This window comes from Eschscholzia californica, unplaced genomic scaffold (genome assembly GCF_041429995.1).
Source record: "Eschscholzia californica isolate CP2 unplaced genomic scaffold, dmEscCali1.0.p SCAF_5, whole genome shotgun sequence".
Classification (NCBI taxonomy): domain Eukaryota; kingdom Viridiplantae; phylum Streptophyta; class Magnoliopsida; order Ranunculales; family Papaveraceae; genus Eschscholzia; species Eschscholzia californica.
Window position 1 is genome coordinate 18,886,044 of NW_028238472.1, and position 24,750 is coordinate 18,910,793.

The 24,750-nt window shown below is 38.5% G+C and overlaps 2 long non-coding RNA genes across 2 annotated transcripts; one reads left to right on the forward strand and one right to left on the reverse strand.

Annotated features, from left to right (window-relative positions):
* Positions 1-3,038: 3,038 nt before the first annotated feature.
* Positions 3,039-4,624, reverse strand: LOC147537644 (uncharacterized). Its single transcript, XR_015226131.1, has 2 exons — positions 4,452-4,624; positions 3,039-3,250 (listed from the first exon to the last, which is right to left on the reverse strand). It is a non-coding gene; the product is annotated as an uncharacterized LOC147537644 (long non-coding RNA).
* Positions 4,625-21,713: 17,089 nt separating this feature from the next.
* LOC147537645 (uncharacterized) lies at positions 21,714-23,536 on the forward strand. The gene is made up of 2 exons (XR_015225787.1): positions 21,714-22,623; positions 23,161-23,536. It is a non-coding gene; the product is annotated as an uncharacterized LOC147537645 (long non-coding RNA).
* Positions 23,537-24,750: the final 1,214 nt, after the last annotated feature.

A 24,750-nucleotide genomic window follows, 5' to 3' on the forward strand; every position in this document is an offset into this window, starting at 1 on the left:
TATCTTCTAGTCAAGCAAGAAGAAGGTCTTCTTATTATCAAACCACCATTGGAGTGCTAGCGAGCTTTCAAGGAGGGAGATTAAATACAGTATTCGGTGTCCCAAGTAGAGGAGCTACGTTTGAAGCTCTTGGTCTTCTTTAATCAATTCAACTAGTTCGAGGGAAAAGCGATTAAGAGTTTTGCATGATGATCTTGGGGGTACTAGTGTTAGACATTAGATGTCGTTATCCGCTATAAACACTAGTATAAGGGTATAATTCCCCACAGTGGCGCCAGAGCCTCTTGCAATTAACTAGTTTTTACTAAGAATCGAACTAATTCATATTTGATATACTTGATAGTTTGAAAATTGAGTTTATAAAAGTATTTTAAAAGTGTTTTAAAAGTATTTTAAACTCATAATTTGATATTATTGAATGGGATTCAATAAATTTTCAAATTGAGAATCAAATTGACGATTGAAAGTGTTTTAAAAACTCAATTTGATTGAATTTCGAACTAATCCATGCTTGATTAAGTTGATAGTTATGTTTAAAAGAGTTTTAAACATAAGAATTTAATTGATTTTGAATGGGATTCAAGAATTTTTCAAATAGATTTCAAAATTTGTTCTTGAAAGAGTTTCAAAAACCTAGATTTTGATCCAAAATTGGTTTGATTAAGAGTTGTTTTTAAGTTTTGGAAACTTTTGAAAAACAAATTTGGAAAATTTTAAAAGTTTCCAAAAGTTTTAAAAGTATTTTAGAAGTGTTCTAAAAGGAATTTCAAAATTTTAGAAAAGTTTTAAAATTGGAAAATAGCAACTTAGAGTTGCATAAGAAAAAAAAAATTTGGAAACTAGGGTTTTGAAAAACCCTAGTGTCCGGCCAGGAAGCTTCCTGGCCGGACCGGAAGCTCCTAGACGCGTCTTCTGGACGCGTCCAGAGCAGTTGCAACCAGAAGCTCCTGGACGCGTCTTCTGGACGCGTCTAGAGCAGCTACTGGGGACGCGTCTTGGAGACGCGTCCAGGTCGCGTCTAGGACGCGATCAGCAGCTGCAAGGGAGCTTCCTGGACGCGTCTGAGACACGTCCAGAGCTCTCAACCAGAAGCGTCTTGGAGATGCGTCTGGGAGGTTCTGGTGTCTCGGACTAGGTCCGAGACACCTAGTGCTGGTCCGGTCCAGTGCCAGACACGTCTAGGACGCGTCTGGTACATGGACTAGCGTCCTGGCTCCGGCCAGGACGAGACCAGGCCTTGATAGGCCTCGGCCAGGACATGCAGGCCCTATAGGCCGTGCTATGTCCGGACATTGTCCGAGCCCTTTTGTGGGCTTGGGCCGGGACTTGTCCCGGGCTTTTTCGAGGCTTTTCGGACCACGAAAAGGGACCATCATTCGAGTGGGAGTTTTTGCCAAAATTTCTTCTGATTCCAACCAAATAATTCCAAAATCAATCTGGGCCATCCAGAAGGCCAAAACGGATTTCTCTTTAAATTGATTTATGAAATCATTAAGAATCAAACCAATATTTTTCCCGAAATTGACCCGGGCTTTCTCGAGCCCAAAACGGAGTTTTTTCTTAAAGATGATTTTAGAAATCATAAAAGATAAAACCGGAACGCACCATTAGTTGAATTCTTCGAATTTAGACTTAAGGTCCGTAATGTGACATGTGATGTCAACAAAAGTATCTCCCAAGATAATCATGCATATATAATTCTTAGCCTTGATATATTATATGAATGCATGTGATGTGAATGCGGGAAACTAGTATGGCCATAGATTTATTTCTTTATTCTTGTTTTAAGCACGGATGGGTGCATGCTCTGTAATTAATTTTAATTTCAAGTTTATACGATCTGCGAATCGTTAGAGTCTTGTAATTAGAGTTTAGGGTCTATGAGTCCATTGAAGAAACTCGAGGATGAAATCCAAAGGCGAGTGGGAGAAATCAATGGAGGTTCAAAGATGGCGATCTAAGATGAACCAAAAGGCGAAACAAGAAGAAAACCAAAGGAGATTAGATCTTCTAGGTTAGGGGCCATACTAGGATCCATGTCTGCTTGATTTACATTCTCGCGCGCATTTACTTACTTATTTACGCTTTATGTCGTGGATGTTAGTTAGGCTAAATAGTTCACTATAACAAACGCCAGACTAGCGTAAAAGTCCCCAAAACGTAATCTTGAGTAATCGCCTATCCAGATTAAGACACTCGTTGCGCCCTTGTTCGAGGAAGGTGGGTCGGCCTTCGTAGAGTACCTCCTCTACCTTGGGACAATGCGGGTAGGTCTATAGAAGAGACCTACACGTCTAAATGGTTCTACTCAACGAGATCAGCAAGAGAGTCTTGGATACTCGAGGCAAAAGGATAAATTAGTCATTCATTAATGAAATCTATCAACCAAGAGTCATAAGGTATGATTAGTGAAGTAGTTCACTCACCCGGAACGACGGAGTCAAAGGGTAGGGCCTTCGTCCGCTTTACTCCGAAGAACTGAAATCTTGGAATCACTTATTCAATCGGGGACGATTTCTATTGAATAATGTGGGAAAACTAAGTTTTTCAAAAACGATAACGAGTTTTAAAAACTTTGCTTTTTTTTTGTAGAATTAAGATGACACATGAAAACGGTTTCAACTTAAAATCATACCTAAGGGAGGTGTTGATCCACTTCCTAGAATGGAAGAATGAATCCGAGAATAGTCCTCAGATTCAAAAGGAAAGCTTACTAGAATACCCAATCCCAATGTTGACTCATACCGAAGAAGGTCAAAGGCCATTTGCAAGCAATCTTATAACATTCTCTTTGGAAGAGTAATGGATGCTAGCATAACCATTAAGACAAACTGAGGAAGAATTTCCCACAGAAGTCATAAATGGAGAGGTACGAGACCTCCAAGGCAATCTGAAAGTGTAACGCCCCAAGCCTAGATTTCCACGTCGGCCGCCATGAAAACCTAAACTCAAAGCATTTCTCCGCAGAACAGTAAACATAGTTGATATACCCATCAAAAGAGACAAATAATATCAAATGTGAAGCTCATAAGAATCAATAAATCATCTAAAAGAAATCCATTAAACTTTCTTAACTCAAACAATGGTTCTGAATCATCGACACGTAGGTCGGACAATAACGAATGAAAGAAATAACTATCTAGAAAGTGAAACTCCAAATAACTACCTAATCTCGAAAACGAAAACTAAGAAAGAAGCTCTGAACTGACGAACTGGGATCAAGCTGGTGGCACTCCCCGATCTCTATCACCTGAAAAATAGTAGGCTGGGTCAGAACCCAGCTAGTAGATTTCTAATTACCTAAGGTCTAAATAGACCAATTCAACACAAAACCAAGTATCGAACAACAGAACAATAATAACAGTCCATTATGTTACACCTTTCGTGCTAACACAATTGAAGTCAACCTGTTACACGGTTGAAGAGGTTCATACAATACAACTTCCCTTTTGGAGGGGCATAACCAATTTTGAGGTCCACGAGATAGCGTCACTTACCATTCATGTTTGCATCGTCTTAAACCTCTCAATAGACAAAGGATACCACCCAAAAAGGGGATCCGTGCAACACGAGCACAGTGCAACACGAGCACTTTACATATGAGCAGGAGGCGAGCCAACCTCTAGTTGGTAATTACTTCTCAAACTAGAAGTATGTGGTCCACAAGAATGATCTTGTGTTTGCATCGACTTAGACCTCTTCATAAACTATGGATACCTCCCAAAAAGGGGATCCGTGCAACACGAGCACATATGAGCAGGAAGCGAGCCAACCACCGATTACTTATGGATTACAATCGTCAATCCATATTTGAACTCAAACCCCTGGTCCACTGGGTTGTCCAATATCACATTGACAAACCCGTGTTTGCAATCGATCCATATGTCGAGCCAACCAGTCTTAGTTCATTCCATTAACGGAACTCAAGATCATGGTCCACCAAGTTATCTAATATCACATAAATAACTAGTGTTTGCAATCGACTCACATGTCGAGCCAACCAGTCTTGGTTCCGACTAGCCTATGCTTTCTAGGTTAACAACCTAAAGCAATATATCACACATAACTATTGGTAGCACTCATGCTCCAATACCACACAAATAATCTCATACAATCAATTATCAATAACAATAACATAAACACGAATAATTCTTAATATCTAGGCTGCTGTCCGGGTGTATATATATACCATATTTATATAACCTAAATAACCTAGGTTGCTGTCCGGGTATATGTATACTCCATTAATATAACTATAATGATCTAGGGTTACTATGTTGTTGTTGCAATTAGTTTCTAATCATAATATATATCTATGGTATCACTAATTAGTTCTAAGTTGATGATAACCTAGTATACAACAATGGTTAAAAGCTATTATAGTACTACTATCCAAAACTAGGTTAAAAATTAAAGAGGGCTATATAAACCTTAGGGAAGAAGAAACCTACTTGATTTTTGTAGCACCAAGAAGAAGAAACCAAATCCTTTAGTAACCCTTTGAAGCTCCCTCACTTTCCCACACTTCTTCTCTCTAGAAATCACTTTCTCTCTCTAGGTTGTATTACCTTCTTTCAACTCCCAGCTAATGAGAAGAAAAGAAATAAAAAAGGGGGGAAAGAAATTAAAGGGTCGGGAAGGGTTAAGGGCTTTCAAGCTTTATAGGGGTGTTGCTATTGGCACCCTCGTTTTTTTGCTAATAGCACCCCTATAAAGTGAGGGTGTTACAATCTCCCCTCCTAAAAGGAAATTTCGTCCTCGAAATTGAACGTACCTAATTAGCGGAAAAGATGAGGATAACGGAGTTGCATATCATCCTCACGCTCCCAAGTAACTTCCTTGTCATTGTGGTGATGCCACTGAACCTTGACCATGGGAATCGTCTTTCGGCGAAGAACATGCTCTCTACGATCAATGATACGAACTGGTTCCTCCTCATATGACACATTTGGCTGGAGCTCCAAATCATGGTAATCTATCACTGAATGTTGATCTCCATCTCTCACATGTTTTCGAAGCATTGAAACGTGAAAGACATCGTGGACTCCTGTGAAGCTTACAGGCAAGTCAAGACGATAGGCTACTTTTCCCACCTTCTCAACTATTTTGAAAGGTCCAATATACCTGGGAGCCAACTTTCCTTTCTTACCGAATCGTAAAACACCTTTCATAGGTGACACCTTCAATAAAACCTCATCCCCAACAATAAACTCCAAATCCCTTCGTCGGTTGTCGGCATAACCCTTTTGACGACTTTGAGCTGCTTGGAGCCTACTTCGAATCAAAGCGATTTTCTCAGAAGTGTCCCGAATCACCTCTGGTCCTTCTAGTTTAGCGTCACCTGCCTCTGTCCAACACAATGGTGACCGACAAGGTCTCCCGTATAATGCCTCGAAAGGTGCCATGCCAATACTAGATTGGTAACTATTATTATATGCGAATTCTACCAAAGGCAAATGATCTTGCCAACTCCCTCCAAGATCTAGTATTGAGCATCTCAACATATCTTCAAGTACTCTGTTAACTCGCTCTGTCTGCCCATCAGTCTGAGGGTGAAAAGCTGTACTGAAATGTAAAGATGTCCCCATAGAAGTTTGGAAACTCTTCCAAAACCGTGAAGTAAAGGACGAATCTCTGTCTGAAACAATAGACACCGGAACTCCGTGTAACCTGACAATCTCCTTAATGTAAAACTGTGTCAGTCGGTCCCCACTATCTGTCGTCTTCACTGGTAGGAAGTGAGCCGACTTAGTCAACCTGTCAACTATCACCCAAATAGCGTCAAAGCCTCTACTAGATCGCGGTAAACCCGTGATGAAGTCCATTGATATATTCTCCCATTTCCACTCCGGAATGGGCAACGGTTCCAAGAGTCCGGATGGATGTCGATTTTCCGCTTTCACCATCTGACACACATTACACTTCCTCACATACTCCGCAACATCTTTCTTCATCCCTGACCACCAGTACTGCCTCTTCAAGTCTTTGTACATCTTGTTACCCCCGGGGTGAACTGTGTACTTACTTCGGTGTGCTTCATCTAATATATCCCGTCTCAAGACCGGATCTGCCGGTACATATAGTCTCCCTCGAAATCTAAATCCGCCGTCCTGCCCGGTACTGAACTCAGTCTCAGTCTCTTGCATTAACGAAACCTGTTTCTGGCACCACTCATCATCAATTTGGGCATCCACAATACGATTCAACAAAGATGGTCTAACAACCATACTACCCAGAAATAACGAGTCAATTCCTGACCCAACCACGTCAATGTCGTATGTTGCTACATCCTCCAACATCTTCCACTGGTTCATCATCAATGTTGCCACGATACCCCTCGGTTGTCGGCTTAGTGCATCGGCTACCACATTTGCCTTACCCGGGTGGTATTGCAACGTGAAGTTATAATCCTTCATCAACTCCAACCACCTGCGCTGACGCATGTTCAACTCCTTTTGTGAGAAGAGATACTTGAGGCTCTTATGATCGGTAAAGAGATCGAACTTCTCACCATACAGATAGTGCCTCCAAATCTTCAAAGCAAACACTATAGCTGCCAACTCTAAGTCATGAGTTGGATAGTTTTGCTCATGTGGCCTCAACTGCCTAGAAGCATACGCAACCACTTTATCTTTTTGCATCAATACACACCCTAAACCCTGAATAGAAGCATCTGTATAAATCACAAATCTGGTGCCACTCTCTGGAATGACCAACACCGGTGCCGTAGTCAACTTCGTCTTAAGTTCTTTGAAAGCCTTATCACACTTTGTATCCCACGAGAATGTCACTCCCTTCTTTGTAAGATTCGTCAAAGGTCCTGCAATACTTGAGAACCCCTTGATGAACCGACGATAATACCCAGCCAATCCCAGAAAACTGCGAATCTCAGTAACCGAGGTAGGCTGCTTCCAATTAAGCACAGCTTCAACCTTAGAAGGGTCAACCAATACTCCGTCCTTCGAAATAACATGGCCTAGGAATTTTACTTCCTCTTGCCAAAAATCACATTTCTCGAACTTTGCATATAACTGATGTTCCATCAGTCTCTCTAACACCAATCTCAAGTGATCTTCATGATCCTCCTTAGTCTTGGAGTAGATAAGAATGTCATCAATAAAGACAATGACAAATTTATCCAAGAAGTCCCTGAACACCCGATTCATGAGGTCCATAAACACTGCAGGAGCGTTAGTCAAACCGAAAGACATAACAAGAAACTCATACGAACCATAACGTGTCACAAATGCCGTCTTAGGAATGTCCTCCTCTCGGACTCGTAACTGATGGTACCCTGATCTCAAGTCAATCTTAGAGAACCACTTGGTCCCTCTCAGTTGATCAAACAGATCATCAATCCTTGGTAAAGGATATTTATTCTTCACAGTAACCTTGTTGAGCTCTCTATAATCGATACACAACCTCATTGACCCATCTTTCTTTTTAACAAAAAGAACAGGTGCACCCCAAGGAGAACTACTCTGACGTATGAACCCCTGATCTAGTAATTTTTGAATCTGGTCCTTAAGCTCTCGCAGTTCTATCGGAGCCATTCGATAAGGAGTTCGGGCTATAGGTTTAGTACCCGGTTCCAACTGAATGCAGAAGTCAACCTCTCTGCGTGGTGGCAACCCTGGTACATCTCTGAACACATCGTGGTACTCACTAACCACATCAATACTATCAAGCCCCTCACTCATTACCGGATGCTCTTCTAGCTCTACGTGACTCAGGTGAACCTCTCTCATCTGACAAGTCAACGCTGACACTGTAAACACTTCTTCCCCTGGAAGAGAAAATGTGACTGTCTTGGCATAACAGTCCAGAAGTGCATGGTATGAGGCAAGCCAATCCATGCCTAAAATCACATCATACCGCACCAACTCAAGCACAAAAAGGTCTGCAGCGAAGTCTCGCTCACCCAATCTAATGATACACCCCTTACAGATGTGGTCTATCACAATCAAACCACCCCAAGCAGAAGACACCGAAAAAGATCTCCCACATCGATCTAACTCTATGGGTAACTTACGAACAAAAGAAACAGAGATAAATGTGCCCATGGCACCAGGATCAAATAAAATTTTACCCATTCTAGTATGAATAAGGAATGTACCTTCCACCACATCAGTAGGTGCGCGGTCATCTCTAGGAAGGATGGCATTCAACTGTGGTTGTTGTCCACGTCCCTGTGGTCTGCCCTGCGGGTTACGCTCATGATGACGCCCCTGATTTCCTGTCTGAGCTCTAGTCCTCCTCGGACAATCAAAAGACCTGTGCCCTACTTCCTGACAATTAAAACAAACTCCTCTAAATGGTCTCTGTTCCACACCATCAACATTAGCCACTGGCGGTTGCCTACCTGTAGTCACCACTGTCATATCCCTGTTGCCTCCCTCGATCCGAGGCCTCTTACCATCCCGTTGACCATTATAGTTGTTGCGCTGATTCCAACCAACCTTCCCATAACTGCTACTGTTCCCCTTTTGTTCACCCTTGCTTTGCACTTTGATTCCTCTCTGCTTCTTTGCCTCCTGTATCCGAGCATCGTGAACCTTAGCACAAGAAACCACCTTCTGATAGGTGTCGAAACTAGGTTGCCCTGCAATGTACCTAGCAATGTTGTCACGCAACCCATTGACAAACCTCTCAATCTTTTCCTCCTCTGTGGGAATTAGTTGAGTAGCGAAGAGGGAGAGTCTGTGAAACTCATTCTCATACTCCAAAACTGATTGATTCTCCCCTTGCTTCAACTCCTGAAATTCCCTCTTAAGTGTTTGTTGTGCCGAGAAAGGAATAAAGTTTTCCATGAAGACCTTCTTAAATTCTTCCCAGGTGAACCTCAACGGATCCACTAGCCTAGACTGAGTGTCCCACCAAGTAGCTGCATTCTTCTTCAACTGGAACACTGCCATCCGCTGCTTATATTCCTCAGAGCAATCAAACGCCACGAACATCCTCTCTATCTCCTTACACCATTCATATGCCTCTACCGGTCCTCCAGTCCCATCAAATGTTGGCGGTTTCATTTTCATAAACTCATGGTAGTACTTCAACCAGGTCATCTCAGTCGGTGGCCTCACATTCACAACAGGACCTCCCGTCTCTAGTGTCGGATTCTGCGTCCGAGCTTGTTCCCTTGTTTGAGCCTCTGCTGCGATGTTAATCAAATTTTGCAATGCGGCTGCATCAATTGTCACTGTCTCTCCTCCGTTCAGATTAGGATTTGTAGTCTCATGACCCCCTGACTGTCCATGTGTACCCTCTGGTGCTGTAGAACCCCTTTCCTCAAGTAGGACACCTCGACCTCTACCACCCCCTCGGGTGCGAGCACTGCGACGACCTCTGCCACGACCAGTAGCCCCTTCGCTAACCATAACTCTAATCAAATCCAAAAGAGAAACCAAGTCAAAACTTAGACAGTCAAGAGTTCCGTACAAAAATTACTACGTACTATGCGCCTAGAGGGGTTGAACCCTGCACACTGATCCTAGGATTTATGAACCTAGAGCTCTGATACCACTTTGTAACGCCCCAAATTATAACGCCCCAAGCCTTAAGAGTTGCCGATATTGTCCCCACTTTAACCACCCAGGCCCAAGCCCACACGGGTACGGGGTTTTGTTCTTGGCGAAGGCACCACAAGCCCACCCAAAAGGCCTCGGTACTTACTAAGCTTGAGCTTACACATATAGCCCAGTCTCTGGACACTCTTGTGAGCAATGTGGGACTATTACAATCCCCCACCCTCAGCGAAGAGTCGTCCTCGGCTCTGATACCACTTTGTAACGCCCCAAGCCTAGATTTCCACGTCGGCCGCCATGAAAACCTAAACTCAAAGCATTTCTCCGCAGAACAGTAAACATAGTTGATATACCCATCAAAAGAGACAAATAATATCAAATGTGAAGCTCATAAGAATCAATAAATCATCTAAAAGAAATCCATTAAACTTTCTTAACTCAAACAATGGTTCTGAATCATCGACACGTAGGTCGGACAATAACGAATGAAAGAAACAACTATCTAGAAAGTGAAACTCCAAATAACTACCTAATCTCGAAAACGAAAACTAAGAAAGAAGCTCTGAACTGACGAACTGGGATCAAGCTGGTGGCACTCCCCGATCTCTATCACCTGAAAAATAGTAGGCTGGGTCAGAACCCAGCTAGTAGATTTCTAATTACCTAAGGTCTAAATAGACCAATTCAACACAAAACCAAGTATCGAACAACAGAACAATAATAACAGTCCATTATGTTACACCTTTCGTGCTAACACAATTGAAGTCAACCTGTTACACGGTTGAAGAGGTTCATACAATACAACTTCCCTTTTGGAGGGGCATAACCAATTTTGAGGTCCACGAGATAGCGTCACTTACCATTCATGTTTGCATCGTCTTAAACCTCTCAATAGACAAAGGATACCACCCAAAAAGGGGATCCGTGCAACACGAGCACAGTGCAACACGAGCACTTTACATATGAGCAGGAGGCGAGCCAACCTCTAGTTGGTAATTACTTCTCAAACTAGAAGTATGTGGTCCACAAGAATGATCTTGTGTTTGCATCGACTTAGACCTCTTCATAAACTATGGATACCTCCCAAAAAGGGGATCCGTGCAACACGAGCACATATGAGCAGGAAGCGAGCCAACCACCGATTACTTATGGATTACAATCGTCAATCCATATTTGAACTCAAACCCCTGGTCCACTGGGTTGTCCAATATCACATTGACAAACCCGTGTTTGCAATCGATCCACATGTCGAGCCAACCAGTCTTAGTTCATTCCATTAACGGAACTCAAGATCATGGTCCACCAAGTTATCTAATATCACATAAATAACTAGTGTTTGCAATCGACTCACATGTCGAGCCAACCAGTCTTGGTTCCGACTAGCCTATGCTTTCTAGGTTAACAACCTAAAGCAATATATCACACACAACTATTGGTAGCACTCATGCTCCAATACCACACAAATAATCTCATACAATCAATTATCAATAACAATAACATAAACACGAATAATTCTTAATATCTAGGCTGCTGTCCGGGTGTATATATATACCATATTTATATAACCTAAATAACCTAGGTTGCTGTCCGGGTATATGTATACTCCATTAATATAACTATAATGATCTAGGGTTACTATGTTGTTGTTGTAATTAGTTTCTAATCATAATATATATCTATGGTATCACTAATTAGTTCTAAGTTGATGATAACCTAGTATACAACAATGGTTAAAAGCTATTATAGTACTACTATCCAAAACTAGGTTAAAAATTAAAGAGGGCTATATAAACCTTAGGGAAGAAGAAACCTACTTGATTTTTGTAGCACCAAGAAGAAGAAACCAAATCCTTTAGTAACCCTTTGAAGCTCCCTCACTTTCCCACACTTCTTCTCTCTAGAAATCACTTTCTCTCTCTAGGTTGTATTACCTTCTTTCAACTCCCAGCTAATGAGAAGAAAAGAAATAAAAAAGGGGGGAAAGAAATTAAAGGGTCGGGAAGGGTTAAGGGCTTTCAAGCTTTATAGGGGTGTTGCTATTGGCACCCTCGTTTTTTTGCTAATAGCACCCCTATAAAGTGAGGGTGTTACAGAAAGTCATCCTAACGGAAGACAACAGAATACATCTATCACCCAATTCAATATCGATTGAACAAAGATAGATAAAACCTTAGATGAGTCACTCAGGTTGTTGCGAACAAACTGAGCAGAACATACGGGAATATCCAATCTAAGAAAGGTTCTTGAGATTTGGTACAAAAATCTAAGAAATAGCTCTTAAGATTCAAAAGGGCAAAGGGTCAGTCAAGTGAGACAAACATTTGATCGAAGAAAAGGCAAACAGTTACCGAGTACATGATCAAGAGTATTTCTCATTACTGTGAATGTTTCCAAACAATGGCTAGACCATTCAAGAGGAAACTACCCTTAGCACCTGGAGGACATAAGGAATGGAATTACGGATTCCGATTCCAACATCCTTGTTAACAAAGTTAAAAACAAGTATCTCAAAATTTCTTCATCAGGTATTTTATACCGGATGTACGGCTCGGTAAAGCTCAAGGAAATCACATACTTGACTAAAAGAAGTAAAGATCCAAGAGGGAGCAGAAGCAGTAATGCTAAGGATGTTGAAAGGGATCAAAGTCTTCTTTTAGACACTGATCTAGCGTAGAACTTAATAGTGATTATTTTGTTCTTCTAGAAACGTCTGATGTTTTAAACCAGTGATAAAATTAACTGAAGGTTAACATTGATAATGGCTAAAATCAAGAGATTCAAACTCATTAAACTTCAGCATTGTCAATTAGGTCTTAAGGACTAAATGGACAAAGTTACCCTTTTCAAAAGGCATAGAGGCTAGTAATCTATTAGGACTCATACAGTGTCATGCAGACCTATAAGTTTACTTGCAGAAGCTAACGAGAGCTACTCTAAAATGTACGCTGATAACTTCATGAAGTATGGAAACGTAAAAATCATAAGGTATAAGTCAGAATGTTTGAAAGGTTCAAACAAAGTACAAACCGAACTAAAGAATCATTTTGACAAGAGAGTTTAAGTCATCCGATTAGATTGGAGTGGTAAAAACTTGAGTCAAACATTTGATAACCATCAAAGGATTTGAGAAGCCGATTCCCAACTCGCTCCATGGAACACATCTGTGGGATGGTGGATTCAGTGGGAGTAATCGAACATTGCTATGCATGATTCGATCAAAGATGGGTTTAAGCCAGTCTTCCGAATATTTTGGGATATAGTCTAGACACGATTGTTTTCACACTTAACCTATTCCGTCTAAAGCTAAAACTTGTAAAAACGTTACAAAACTAGCTAATATCTGACGCAATTTCTTTTAGAAGAAATTTGGGCTTCTTCCACAACCAATCAAGAGAACAAAGTGTTTGTTGCTCATGATAGTATTCTTCTAGTAATTAGCACACCTTGTAGTCTGGGAGAAAAGGACTAATTATTACAAGAATAAGTGGGAGAAAAGTACAAGACGATTTAATTCGATCATGAGAAAAATCATGGAGGGTCATGAAGAACAATCATGAAACTTGTACAAGTCGATTTAATTCGATCATGAGAAAAATCATGGAGGGTCATGAAGAACAATCATGAAACTTGTACAAGACGATTAAATTCGACCAAGAGCAACAAACTGCGGCTCCTCGGAAAAGGAAAGGTTAAAGATATGATCTTGTAAACCCACCGCACAAAAGCGAATGTCATTCGCAGGAGAACTCTCAAAGCTAGTAAAAGTGCCTCTAAAGGAATATCTCAAAGTAGTTGAGAAAATTCCAAGTTGTTGTTCAAAAGCCCTGAAAGGTCAAAATAAAATCTTAAAGACTCAGAAAATAAAGGTTATTTTTGAAGAGATAAAAGACCTGCGCAGAAACGGAAACTGACTCTAGATTTTGGCTAGAAGCCAAAATCATCGTGGAATCCATATCTCGTCAAGACATGAAGCTTGATAATTTAAGTCAACAGAAGACCTAAATTGGTTTTCTAAAGTAGAAAACTGAGAAGGATGGAAACATTCATGTTTCCCGAAACTAGACAAGAAGAATAAGATTCTTCCAATCAAGTTATGTCCATAGGCATGCTTCAGAAATCTATCGACGGATTAAAAGCACGCAAGAGTTAGAATCTTCGATTCAAAAGGCAATCAAAGAAGTTTGATTCCTGAGGAATGAAGATAATTTTGAATCACGAGTTTCAAGAAGGTAAGTGGGAGAAACAAACCTTCCGGGTCCGTATGCTGATTACATACAAAAGATTGAGTACGACATAAGATGTTGTGTAACAGTGAACACACTGACTCAATAAAAGGACCACACACAAGGATGAAATGCCATTTTGGGCATCTGAAGATCTATAAGCATAGATCAAAAGGATGATAGGATTAGAGAGACTCAGTACGCTGAGATGCTTGAGATCTGAAACAGAAAATCTAAGACTCGGAAAGTCTAAAAGAATTTCGACCCAAAACTCATGACTAAGAGCGTTGCTAAATCGGAGTTTGAAAAGACACCGATATAGCAAACAAGCATGAGAGGGAGTTTTATGTTCGAATACATAAAGTCAATCATATTGGATATGATTAGCATTTGAATATCCAAATTCGGATTTGAAAACTGAAACACTACATAGAAACATCCTAGAAGGCTAAAGGATGAAGTAGTACAAAAGTTGAACATGTCATCGTAGCAAACTTCCAGACATGGAAGGAAAGTAGGCTAAAAGTGTTTTAAGCCGGGAACTGTTACAAATACTACATAAAGAATTAAAAGCCTTAACTCTAGTAAAAGTTACTAGAAATTATCAAGGTTGAAGATAACGGTCTTCAAATTTGATAATTAGCAAAGTTTAAACGGATTACATCCGTAGTCAAACTAAATTGTCACCTAAGACAAAGTATGAGAGTCTTACACGAGTCTAAGGCATGAGGTATAATTTTAAAACCTCGACAAGTAAAACTGAGTGGGTAAAAAGAGTTTTACGGAAGAGGCTCAGATTTACAACTCTCGTTATCAGAAATAATAGAGTTATTTCACAAGTCGTCTAAATTTGGTTTAGTGTTTAAACGACAGTCCATTGATGATAAAACATTCCGAATAGGTTTGTCAGATACGTGATCTGATGAATGAAACCCTATTAAGTGAACTTGGAATATTTATTATCGAATCCCTGGTCCAGGTCATTGCATGGACAACAATGACTCACGAAGACTAGCACGGGAGTCGATGGGATAGCGCAGTTTCGTGGGTTATAGGAATAGTATATTCTATTCGACTACGTGGGTGTGTAAAAGGTTTATACACTGGATAACCCTCAAATGAGAAGTATATCACTCGTGATGAACGTCAATACTTCTCATAAAGACAATTGGAGAGATTCCTCAAAACATGAGTGCTCCACTCATCTTATGAAAAGAATGTCCGACTTTGGTTCCGTCAAACGCCGCGCCGTAAAAGGAGGTCATAAAGACGGATACTGGGAAGGACAGGATAGACATGAAGTTAAGTGGGAGCGCAAGAATGGATTGTGTCATCCTAAATCACATTAGGTACAAAGTGTCTCAAGGCCACTTGATGAGTAGCAACTGAAAATGAGTGGCCACGCTCAAACGGATTAAGAGTTAATCGTTTGAATTTTACAGTTGTACTCGGATATCAAGAAATTCTGAATGACGTGATGTCTCAGATGGGATACTAAATTGACACGGGAATCGAGGCATTGCACTTGTTCTAAGTCCAAGTGGGAGTCTGAAGGAGTTGAAGCAGATGTCCTTCGACCAAGATGGCAATGCGAGAAATATGTCGGCTAGGACAATTGATGAGAATATCATCAAGTCCGATTGATTTAGGGGTCGTAGCGTTTAGCTAGAAACCAACTACGATCGTCGAATTACGAAGTAATTCGCGGCTAACTTCGATCGGATCCTACATCGGGTTACACATAAGAATGGGTATTAAATCGGATGATATGACTAGTGGGAGTGTGATATAACATTGGGAATGTCCCATAAACATATCTCACAGGCCTAAATAGAATTTGGGCAAAAGATAGCAAAAAGGCCCGAAATAAGGGTTTTGGGCCTAGGTCGATTCGGGCACTTTTAGGGCTCGGATTGGGCTGATTTTTGGAGGGACGTTTCCTTATGTTATGAACATTAAATATGCCAATTTTGGCTGGGTTTGGACTTCATCTCCTTAGGGAATTGAGAAAATATCAATAGTTGCTATTTTCGACTATTTCCCTAAATCTTATTCTAAAGGGTGTTTTGGGAAACCTAAAAGGAGGTGGATTCTTATTAGGGTTCTATATAAACACTCTTAGGGCAGAGAATAAGGTGTGGAATTTCTCTCTAAGCTTTCTTACTCTACCACATCAAGTAGAGAGGAGAAAGTGAGCTAATTCCCAAGCTATCTTCTAGTCAAGCAAGAAGAAGGTCTTCTTATTATCAAACCACCATTGGAGTGCTAGCGAGCTTTCAAGGAGGGAGATTAAATACACTATTCGGTGTCCCAAGTAGAGGAGCTACGTTTGAAGCTCTTGGTCTTCTTTAATCAATTCAACTAGTTCGAGGGAAACGCGATTAAGAATTTTGCATGATGATCTTGGGGATACTAGTGTTAGACATTAGATGTCGTTAGCCGCTATAAACACTAGTATAAGGGTATAATTCCCTACAGGGTGATGGTTGTGGAGGTACGGAAGGTGGTGTTTAAAGTGTGGTTGTTGTGGTTGTGGTGGTGGTGGTGGTGGTGGAGGTGTGGTGGTGGATAAGCTATGTGGGTGGCATTTATGGAGGTGTGGTGATGGATAAGCTATGTGGGTGGCATTTATGGAGGTATGGTGGTGGTGGATAAAGTATGTGGGGAGATGGAGTAATGATGGTGGTGGTGGCGGTTGATAAGGTATGGTGGTGGAAGTACAGAAGTGGTGGTAGTTGAGGTATGGTGGTGGATGTGTATGGTGGTGGTCATAGTGATGGAGGTATGGTGGTGATGGTTGTGGAGGTACGGAAGGTGGTGTTTGTGGTTGTGGTTGTGGTGGTGGTGGTGGTGGTGGTGGTGGAGGTGTGGTGGTTGTTGTTGTGGTGGTGGTGGAGGCACAATAGTATGGTGGAAGTTTAGTTGTGGTGGTGGAGCAGATATAAACATAGAAAAAGAATTCGTAAAGAAAAGTTCATGAACATGGTTAACATACGTTACTTCACTTTAGAGTCAAAAGCTAAAAAAACTGAAATTTCAAAGAAAGTCAAGTGTCAAACATTAACTTTACTGAAGTTGGTATTTTTTTTGTTACCAAACTAACTTGTTTTACTTTTCTAATTAAATAAGTAAAAAAAGTAACTTATTTTAGTGTTACCAAACGACACCTTAAGATTAATTGATTAGGGTTAGGTTTTTTGTTTTTAATTAAACCGGAATTTTCTTTCATAGGTAGGAACGAAATTCAATAGAGTTTACATGGTTTTGGGAGTTATGACTCCTTTGAGTACAACAGGAGAATTACAAAAGTAAATTACATACGAGACTTACAAACGTAAATTACAACATGGAGCTTGAAGGAGTACAACATTGCAAGAACAAAATGAAAAGTTCCTAAAGATCACAAATGAAAAGACCCCAAAGATTTTAAACTTTATTATACTTAAATATATGTAGTAACGAAGAAGCAAAGAGAGGTTGTTGAGTGATGTTATCCTCTTGCTTTAATAAGTTTTTGTCATCTTGAGATGTTGGCCAATCTTCTGTTTGGTCTTCTTCCTATTTTTTTTAACATTGTTCTAGTCCAACCAAATAATTACTGTAACGAATTAAAACTACTATTGATCTCCTCTTTCTCAATAATCTATATTTGAAATTTACTTCCAAATCTGATGTAGACTACTCTTTTGATTTGATAATCCATGATGTTGAGGTTGAACAAAAGAAGTTAATACCATGATAAACACTCACGCAGATCTAAGTTTCTCCGGTAAAGGGAGGATTTCCTTTGCCGACATCTCCTTTTCCAAGGGGTCACTCTTTTTTTTTTTTGAGGAGAACTCATATATTAAAATAAAAGTACAATTACAACCATGAAAGCCCGAGCAAGGACTGGAACTCAATTGTTTACAGATTAGGGGGTAAAATCGAAGCTGCTAATATGTGGGCATCCTTATTATAAATCCTATTACAATATGAAAGCTCCACGTGCTTCTCTTGGACAGCAGCCCTAATTCCTTCAACTTCTCTAATCAATCTCCACGGTAGATCTTCATCAAAGGCCGAGATTGCCTGGATTAGAACCCTAGCATCCCCTTCAAGTATAAAACCAACTAACCCTAGATCAGTTGCCAGCTCCAGGCCGCATTTCAAACCCTCCATCTCACTGAAAATGGGTGATCTTGGTTGGATGATTTTTGTTTTAGATCCAATAACTTCACCTTCACTATTCTTTGCTACAGCCGCACACGACGCCATGGATTCTCTAAAAGAACCATCGAAGTTTATTTTGATTTGTCCATTCGAAGGTGGAATCCATCTGTTTTCCTGCAAGAAATTATTAGGATCTTGAGAGGGTTGAAGGTCAGTAACATACCTGAGTGAGTCCCTCGATTTCCAGTAGCATCTAGGCAGATCGATCTCTTTGTTCTGAAACCGAAAATCATTTCGCGATTTCCACCATTCCCACAAAAGGTATGTAACCTTGTTCCATTCTTCATCATCATTTGGGTGGGAAATTAGTATGTTTGCTAACATTTGAACCGGTTCCCGATTGTTTTGTTGCAGGTAAATAACTCCGGCCATGTTTGCTAGATCTATAAATCTTGGACAATCTCCAAACAGGTGAGATCTGTCCTCTAATTGCCCTATGTTGCATAGCTTACATATTTGATCGATGTGGGTAACCCTTTTCCCAATATTTACCAAAGTAGGCAACCCATCATGGACCAACTTCCATATGAAATTCTGTATCTTGGGTTCAATGGTTTTCTTTTTCCAAAATAATTTCCATGGGAAAGTGACTGCCGAACCAGACAATATAGGTAAATTTTTGACCTGAGTGTAGTAAGATTTTGTAGTAAATCTTCCATTCTCCACAGGACACCATATTAATCTATCTCTTTGAATAGTATGAGATAAATTAATAGTAAGAATTGCTGCTACAGTGGTTGGGTGGAAATGATGATTTAAAAGATCCATATTCCAACCATTATGATTGTTATCAATCAAATCCGACACCCAATAGATATTATTTGGCATGTCATTTATAATCATAGGGGTGTTGTGTTGAACTCCTGGTATCCAAGGATCTGTCCTTATTTTGATGGTAGTTCCATCTCCGACCATCCATATGATGTTGTTTCTGATTGTTTCTTTGGTCTTTGCCATTGCCTTCCAAAAATGTGAGGCTCCTTGGGTGTTTGATTCATTCCAGAAGTCATCTCCTTTTAGATATTTTGACTTTAAAAGTTTAACCCATATGGCTTGTTGATCTGTCACGAATCTCCACGTCATCTTTGCAATCAAGGCGAGATTAACTTCTTCAATTGATCTAATACCCAGACCACCCTTATGTTTAGGGCTAGTTAGAATGTCCCACTTGATGAAATGAATTTTTGTTGCTACATCAGAATGATTCCACCAAAATTCTCTCTCTATTTTCTCCAGATCTTCAATGACCTTTTTTGGTAATAACTGAAAACTACATGGATAAGTACAAAAAGCTGAAAGAATAGATTTAATTAAAACAGTTTTACCTGCTTGGGTTATATACTTACTTTTCCAGTTTGAAAGAGAGCTTTTGTATTTATCAATTAGCCAAGAATAGCTTTGTATACGATTACCTTTTTTGAGAATTAACGCCCCTAAATATTTTTCATGTTCCACCATGGTGGCCCTTAAAATAGGTGTAGACAATCTGTTAACAAAAATGAAAGTCGTTATTGGTTAAAATATCGTTTAGTTAGGGTCTGTTTCTACTTATTATTTTTTGGCACATGCCTAAATCTGATTTTTTCCTTCACATGGTGGCCCATAAAATAGATGGCCCAGAGCGAAACTTTACTCGTTTTGGGCCAGGGTTGGCCTTGGGAGTCTTAACCGATTTTGGTATTTCAAAAATAATTAATTATTGACATTAATACCTTTTTACTATGACTCGAGTTACATGAAGAAGATTTTATATTAGTGGTTAGATGTAGGTTTATAATACTCCACCAGACTTATCTTTCCCATAACCGACTGGCCTGTTTTGTTATAGTAGATTTGTGAGAGAGACTCGAATTAACATTGAAAAATTAAACACTAATTGACGTTAATTCACTCACAGTTGTGATTAAGTAAATGGGCCGTTAAAATTTTTGACCCTATTCCTATTTAATCAAAAAGTCATGTCTCTTTCACAAAAAAGGGAAATTACTTACGAAAAAAATGAAAATCTTGCTTTATCAGCACATCTTATTAACTTCTTTTTCTGGGTATAAAAAATTTGAAAGATACGAATATTTTACATTTTAACAAAAAAAAAATGAATTGAAGAGTTTTCCAATAAGTAAGATCCTCGCCACGCAAGGATTTGGAGAAGGATTCTTAAAATTACGGACGGCCTTGAAGTCACGTGAGATAAAGCGATATATTTGTAAAAATAGAAACTCTTGCAATGTGACATGAAAAATAATATTTCAGAAAAATAGAGACACATCGAGTAATAAAGGTATTTGTAGAAACTAGAATCTTAGGATCCACGTACGGAAGAAGTATTTCTTGAAAACCATAGTTTTTCAAAACTAGGGACTCATCGCCGCAGTTTGGAGAAACAACTATGGACCTTAGCTCTATATAAGAAGATACAACATAGAGACTTTCTCTACCATCCTATGAAATTTTTTATCTGAAATGATAGATATGGCGTTTGAGATACACAAAGAGGAGGCTATAAGGATAAAAAAAAGATAGTAAGTTTCCCTGGTTTTGTCCAGTTTATTTTAATTTGAATAAATTTCATTCTCTAAGTTGTGTTTGGATCTAAAGCTCCTTTAAAATTTCTTTCACATTGTTGTATAGAATTAAAATGCTATGCCAATAGTGATGTTTTTTTTTTCTAATGAGATATGCCAATAGTGACATTGGTGAAGTGGAACCATCTAAGAATATGTGGTATGGGAAAGCAAGGAAGTGTCTCTACAAAGTGATGGATTATTGGTGGGAAAAACCCCCTTATTACCCCTTAAAATGGTAATTAAATCACTCACTATATTCTATATTCTGAATATTATTTTCTTTAGCCGAGTTACCCTGTTCAATTTCTTTTCTTGATTCTTAAGATGTTGATAGTGTTTTCTTTCTCAAAATTAGATCACACTCTAGTTTGATATCTGAATCGACTCGGGTGAATTTCAGGTTGTTTGATTGTTTTATCTGACTCATGTGTCAGATTCATTTGAATGGTTAATTCAGAATGATTTTGATCCTATTCGAACCAGACATAAAATAAGTATGAATTAAGAACTCATTCATCTGAAATTACTATTTTAACCCTGATCATATTTAGTTTGACCTAAATGACTAAAATTCATACTCAGATGCGTCAGATTGAGAGAATAAAACTACAACTACCATATACGTTATTTGCAACTTGAAAAGAGTTATTTGCAACTTGAACACCTTACCACTATCTTTCATCGACTGAACTTTTCTTTGGATTATAAGAAAAGAGTTATTTTCGCTTCTCCTAATGAAGCATGAAATGTGAAAGCCAAATGAAGTTCAAAATAACCAAGAATGCACCATAGAGAGACGCAACCACAATACTCATATATATGTATATATATATATATATATATATATATATATATATATATATATATTACAAACAGAAAAGTTATTCCTTGCTTAAATATGGTATTTTCTTGCTCTAAAGTTTACTGTTTTTCTTTCCTTACTGTTATTATTCTATTAGTTTTGTTCCTTCCATGAATCCTTAGTTTCTTTCTTCATATATTTAGTGGAATTTGACTCATTTCATGGTAAATGTCATAATGTGTTTGACAATATGGAATGTAGGGCGTTGTATATGTTTGTTCTACCTAAGGTGTTTGACAATATGTCATATTGGGTGTTGTATATGTTTGTTGTACCTACTTCCTCTCCATTTGTACCTTAAAGACTCGAAATCAACAAATTTCATACTCTTAGGTCTTTTATCTCATAACTAAACCAAATTGTATTTATGGTTGTGCATAGATGTTCATCTTCCTCAATTGTATTTATGGTTGTGCATAGATGTTCATCGACACAAACCTCAGTTTTACCATTCGATTTATTCTTTTACCTTCCTTTCCCTACATTCATGTATTGTCAAATTTCTTCTAATTTTCTGATGGTCATTGTGGTTTTGAAAGAGGACTAAGAACCTCACCATCATTTCTTCAATTTTTATTGTCTTAGATCTTGAACGTTTGTTTTTTTTAATATTAATACATTTCATATTCCTAGATTATTAAAAAGAAATAGGTAAATATATATTTATGGAATTTGTCGACTATGACAAACGTAAGGCAGAGATGAAAACAATTGATGCTCGAGATTTTTTGAATGAAGGAATTATTGTTCTTGTGATTGTGTGTTTTACTTAAAAAGAAAAAATGGAATGAAAATTATGCTCACTCTTTCTTCCTAGCCTCTCAAGAGGAGGGCTATTTAGGTTTGAATGATATATTTTGATACCTTGATGAACTTTGTAATATAATAGAAAATATGGCAAAGGGGGGTGGTTGTTCTTCCAGTTTTGGAACAACAGGCCAACAGGGTATGGTCGTCTTTTATGTAGTTACTATTTGTTATTGATAATTGCATCTTCTTATTTTATTAATTGAAATATATTATTGTGATGGTTACAATACTCACTCCATTAGAAGAAGTTGATGTTGAAGAGGAAACAGTAGATGCGGTGTTGTACCAAAGGCTACCTCAGTTGCGCCAAGTCTACCTCGATTGCACCAAAGTCTACCACAGTTGGACCAAATTCTAACTTTGTTGCGGCAGAGTCTACCTTCGTTTCCCTCGGAGACGCCCCTAAGAAGTCCAATCGTTTGGTTGTAAGTGATCCTTTTGTATATTTTTTAGCTTTTATTCTATATCATTTCTTTTGGAGAATTTGACATGTCTGCTTGGTTGTTCTATACTTATGTCGATGTATGCTAAAACGTCTACATATTTAAATTTGTGTGATACTGCCCTATATTTATTCCTTGGTGTATCTGAACCGACATGGATGACAAAGTGTTAATGTGAAAGAATCTATTTAAATCCCCGATGATACATATTTGGACTTTAGCGTAACGTTTAATAGATTTGTTACTCTTATCATTTATTTCATCCATGCTAATCATCATCATACAAGTATGGCCTTAGAACCATTGCACAAATCTTACCAACCTAGTTTTGTCATACCTCTTTCAGATATAATTAACATCTAACAGTCTATACCAAACCAGTCCAACGAGCCAAAAATCTTTTCTTCTCACTAAATATATGCCCCTTCACTTTTTCCTAATGTACACCATACATTTATGGAGATTAACTTTACAAGTACTTTGTGTTCTCACCATGGCTTTTCATATGTTTCTCTTTAGGTTGACGGTAGATAACAAAAACTAAAGTTATGAACCTTGGTGAAGTTTTAGATTTGCAATGGTGAGAAAAGGATCAAAGGCTAAGGACTTACACTTGTTTCTTAAAGCTTACTGTAGTTGGAGGTGTTGGCAGTGGGAGTGAAACAAATGGTTTGAATGACCTTGCAATAGAGCTCTTTTACAAATACTCTTGAGTCTTGATTGTTGATAACCTGACTATGATTGTTGGTTTTGTTGTTTTGGGAGTCACGATTCTGTCTCTTTTCGCGGTAAATTAATTTTATCTTCTTTCACTTATTCGTGTGAGAAATTTAGTGGGGTGTATTAGTTACAAATCTATTAAATGAAATAACAAAAATAATTTTATCTTCTTTCACTCATTCGTATGAGAAATTTAGTGGGGTGTATTAGTAGCAAATCTATTAAATGAAATAACAAAAAAGTCTATCTTTGCGGAAAAAAATCATTTAACTTCATTATGGTTCTCAACCAATTCATAATGTATCACATCTTAAACAAAATAGTTCGTGCCGAAGGCACGGGTTATGTCTAGTATATACATATAATATAATTAAATACTAGGTGTGGTGGTGGACCGTAGATATGATGGTTGTATGGTGGTGTTCCCTAAAGTGACAAAATATGGTGGTGATCTGGTGAAAAGATGTATAAAATAGATTAATAAATTCTTAAATGTTAAATGTAGTTTAATATTTTATAAATATTTGAAATAACTATATATATTGGCATTTGAGGTGCTTTTTCTTGAATAGTGAAAACTGAAAACCTGATACTTAACTGCCCGATATCCAAGAAACTCAAAAGGTTTGACGAACTTTGACGGATTTTTGATATTAGAATTTTCAAAATAACATGTCCGATTAAGTCCGGGGGTCCGAATAGAAAAAGAGTTTCAAAGCCTGGACCGCACCTGATGAATGATATAAGCCGACCGGTCCGACCCGAACCGATTCCTATCCATCTCATTTTCAATATTATTTTGACCTTTTTAGAAATTATCCCTTCCCACAAATTGGACAAGAGAAAAGAAACACGGAGCCAAAAAAAAATGGTCACAAATTAGAAAACCAATAAAAAAAATGGGGTAATTTCTATAAAGGTCAAAATAATATTGAAATCTAGTAGAAAAGCACAAAACATTTGAAAATTATCATTCAGGTCAAAAATTGTGCAAATGCTAAAATACCCCTTTTTGTCATTTTGTGTAACTAAATTCTTTATTTTTCTTTAAACTTTAAATCGATATAACTTTTGTTTGGAATGTCGGATTTCTGTAAAAATTATATATTTAGAAATGATTTTTCATTAGCTTTCTAACAAGATCCACTTTCAATACTTTTTTTTCGAAAAAAAAAACCCAGAAAAAAACGGCGTTTTTTCCCTTTACGTTTTTCTGCAAACGTGTTTGCAACAATCTGTTATGCAAACGTGTTTGCAACAACCTGTTCTGCAAACGTGTTTGCAATAACCTGTTATGCAAACGTGTGTGCAACAACCTGTTATGCAAACGTGTTTCCCAGAAAAAAAAACGGCGTTTTTTTCCTTTACGTTTTTCTGCAAACATGTGTT